Raw genomic sequence first — 4,080 nt, forward strand, 5'->3', positions numbered from 1 at the left:
ACAAACATACACATTCACACATGCATATATATATATATCTTCTTCTTAATCCTTTTTGTCCCTTGTGGAGAATAGGGCCTCAACAGTTATTTTCCACTTTTTGTGGCCATTGGTGTGTTTCTTGACTGCTTCTCATGTCTTGGCTGTCTTACCACACAGCCATGCCTGTGCCTAAAAAAAAACAAAATATGCTAGGAACTCATTCTGCATCTTAAAACATGCAGATAGAGGGGTTTTAAAAAAAAAAAAATTTTTTTTTTTTTTTTTTTTTTTTTTTTGTTACTGGCAAGTGTTGGTTCATAAAATGGCCTGATAAAACTGATGCACGTTTTATAAGCTCATGTGGTTTACAAGTCGTCAAATACAATATCTTTGAAGTGGAAGCAAAGAAAACAACTATTGTCATCGGTAAATGTACGAAGGATTTTTACCAACGCCATCAGGGCTAAGTTAGTTGAAGTGACAGGTGAATTGACCTCTGCTTCATGGCTGGCCAGTGAATTTGTTTAGTAGTTTTTGTAAATCGTTCGTTGCAATGCTTTGTGTGTCTGAGTGCTGCTGGAAAGAGGAAGAATAAAGACAAAAATTATTAAAGATCTGATAGGAACCAATTCTTTACTGACGTTAAAATATTCTGACAATAAAAGAAAGAAAAAATCTATATACAGTCTGATACTAAAACTCGATAAAGCTTCCCCTAAGCCAAAACACGTTATAATTCTCCCATTTGCATGTACCATCACCAGAATTCTTTTTCTTCTGATGAAAACGTTAAGTCAAAGCTGAAGGGGTTGCTAAATTTTTCAATAAAATAAAAATATAAAATAAATCAAAGAAGCTGCTCTGTCAGTTACTTGATCAGCTAGAAAAAGTGACCAAATCTTCAAACTTTTTATCATTTATTTTTTTACTTATTTTAGTCATTTGGACTGTGACAATGCTGGAAGGGTTTTAGTTGAACTAATTGATTCCACTACACTTTAATTTTTTTTTTAAAGCCTGGTGATGCCACATAAAGAACATCCAGTCCACACCGTAAAGTGGTTGGTGTGCCATGCTTGTGCCATGTAAAGATCATTAAGTCCACTCTGCTGGGTGGTTGGCATTAGGAAGGGCATCCAGCTGTAAAAGCCCTGCCAAAACACACAGAATCAAGGTGCAGGCTCCTGACAAACCGTCTAACCCATGCCAGCATGGAAAGCGGACGTTAACAATGATGATGATGGTGCTTATTCTATCAGCCTCTTTCACCAAACTGCAAGTTACGGGGATGTAAACAACCTAACACCAGATGCCAGGCAAGGTGGGAGGCAAACACAAAGTCATATGATCAATGTTTTACACCTGTTTGATACCTGTTTAAAATTTTACCTGAACATGGTGGATTATATACACCATTTTGAGCGTGGCCGTTGCCAGTACCACCTGACTGGCCTTCGTGCCGGTGGCACGTAAAAGCACCCACTACACTCTCTGAGTGGTTGGTGTTAGGAAGGGCATCCAGCTGTAGAAACTCTGCCAGATCAGATTGGAGCCTGGTGTAGCCTTCTGGCTTGTCAGTCCTCAGTCAAATCGTCCAACCCATGCTAGCATGGAAAGCGGATGTTAAACGATGATGATGATGATGATGATGATGATGTACACATCAGTAAAATTCTACAAAAACAGTTGTAAATTTTAAACCCCATTCATCTCCCTTTTTTTATATCTACATTGAATGATGATGATATAGAAACACATAAAAGCAACCTTGAATCAGATTCCAAAAAGAAAAATCAAAGAAGCCTGCCTGTCAGTTACTTGATCAGCTAGAAAAAGTGACCAAATCGTCAAACCTTTTATAATTTATTTTTCACTTATTTTAGTCATTGGATTTGGTACTTATCCACCAACACTTACAATAACCCACCAACACTTGATATTTTCATTGTTGTTTGACCTCACTGTCAACCCTATGTTGTTATACCTATTGATGTGCCAAGATTATATTGAATCCTATAACTAATTTATGCGTGTGTGTGTGTATATAGGTGGAGGAGTAGCTGTGTGGTAAGTAGCTTGCTTATGAACCACATGATTCCGGGTTCAGTCCCACTGCATTGCACCTTGCGCAAGTGTCTTCTACTATAGCCTCGGGCCGACCAAAGCCTTGTGAGTGGATTTGGTAGATGGAAACTGAAAGAAGCTTGTCATATATATACATGTATATGCATCTGTGTGTACATGTTTGTGTGTCTGTGTTTGTCCTCCTAACATCGCTTGACAACCAATGCTGGTGTGTTTACGTCCTCGTAACTTAGTGGTTCAGCAAAAGAGACCGGTAGAATAAGTACTAGGCTTACAAAGAATAAGTCCTGGAGTCGATTTGCTCGACTAAAGGCGGTGCTCCAGCATGGCCATAGTCAAATGACTGAAACAAGTAAAAGAGAGAGAGAGTATATGTGTGTGTATACACCTGTGCCAGTGACATGTGAAAAAGCACTTTTGAGCGTTGGGCCTCACAGAGGCAATGACAAAAGACCGAAACCTTTGGCAACATGCCAAGCTTGCGTAGAAGACCCATCAAGCCAAGTAAAATTGTAGTCATGGCAGATACTGGTGGCACGTAAAAGCACCCATTACATTTTCGGAATGGCCGGTGTTAGGAAGAGCATCAAGCTGTAGAGACCATGCCAAATCAAAGTGGAGTCTGATGCTGCCTCTCAGCTTACCAGCCCTGGTCAAACCGTCCAACCCATGCCTGCATGGACAACGGACCTTAAATGTTGATGATAATATATATATAACCATCATCATCATATATATATCCAATATATATCTAAAAAGGAAGCATATTCCAAAGGATAGAGCAGTAATGTATTTATATGCAGTTAGATATATGTCTGGTCATGTATATGTGTATATGTATGTGTATATATATATATATATATATATATATATATATATATGGGAGAATTTACAAAAAAACAACAGACGAAGACAGGTGGTGTAAATAACAAATGGATATTCACACACACACAACAGACTTCCTTCAGTTTCTGGCAACCAGATTCACTCACAAGGCTTTGCTTGGTTCAGGGCTATAGTAGAAAACACTTGCTCAAGATGTCACGCAGTGGGACTGAACCTAGAACCATGTGTTTGGGAAGCAAACGTCTTACCGCACATATTTTATCTCTTTTATAGGGAGATATGGCGGTTTCACTCTTCCTTCAATTCTAATTGACAAGAAAGAAATGTTAAATTCAATAATCACACTGGATAATATACTTCGAGGTTAGACTTTCTAATGAAAATGACGCCTTTGATTATAGTTCCGCTCCCTGGCTGAGCTGCCCTAGGGCTAAACACCAACATATTTACAAGCCAATGAGGAAGCTTCCGTAGTCTTTTCGATTAGCTAAAACCAGCAGTCAGTTCTTCCTCAATTCATGTTATTGTGATTAAAAAAGGAAATTACATTAGATAATGTAGTCCAAGATACAATTTGTCTGAAAGATGACTTGGTCATGACTGGAACGTCTTTAAAACTAAAACGTTTTCATTCACAACAAATACAGTTTCCTTCGGAAGATATCTTATCTTTTACTTGTTTCAATCATTTAACTGCGGCCATGCCGAGGTTACCACTTTGAAGGGTTTTAGTCGAATGAACTGACCCCAAAACTTATTTATTATTTTATTTATTTATTCACTTTTTGTAAGCCCAGTACTTTTTCTATCAAACTCCTTTGCCAATCCGCTAATATCTGTTCTATACCACAAAATATGCAAGTATTCGAAGTTTGAAAGTGTTTCGGTACCAAAAACACTACATAAAAAAATGTTGCCCGTCAAATCACAAAGATCCTTAGTTTTAGGATTACGGTTAGGGTTATGATTATTTTTGCCATAACCTTAACTCTAACCCTATAACTCATAACCATAACCCTAACCCTAACCCTAAAACCCTAACCCTAAACCCTTACTAGGGAATAATGATATAATTAAACAGGGAATAACACACTTGACACCGAACAGCACTAACTGTATTCAGCTGAATAGACGTCAGTGATTGGTTGAAATTACAGAAATACGACA

At 38.0% G+C, this 4,080-nt stretch overlaps 1 long non-coding RNA gene across 1 annotated transcript in view; it reads right to left on the reverse strand.

The window, feature by feature from the left end:
• Positions 1-313: 313 nt before the first annotated feature.
• The window catches only part of LOC106884154 (uncharacterized), a 7,839-nt gene continuing 4,072 nt past the window's right edge, over positions 314-4,080 (reverse strand). The window contains exon 2 of the long non-coding RNA XR_001411206.2: positions 314-558. This is a non-coding gene — a long non-coding RNA (uncharacterized LOC106884154). The remainder of the gene's footprint in view (positions 559-4,080) is intronic.

This window comes from Octopus bimaculoides, chromosome 16, assembly GCF_001194135.2.
Source record: "Octopus bimaculoides isolate UCB-OBI-ISO-001 chromosome 16, ASM119413v2, whole genome shotgun sequence".
In the NCBI taxonomy this organism is placed as follows: Eukaryota; Metazoa; Mollusca; class Cephalopoda; order Octopoda; family Octopodidae; genus Octopus; species Octopus bimaculoides.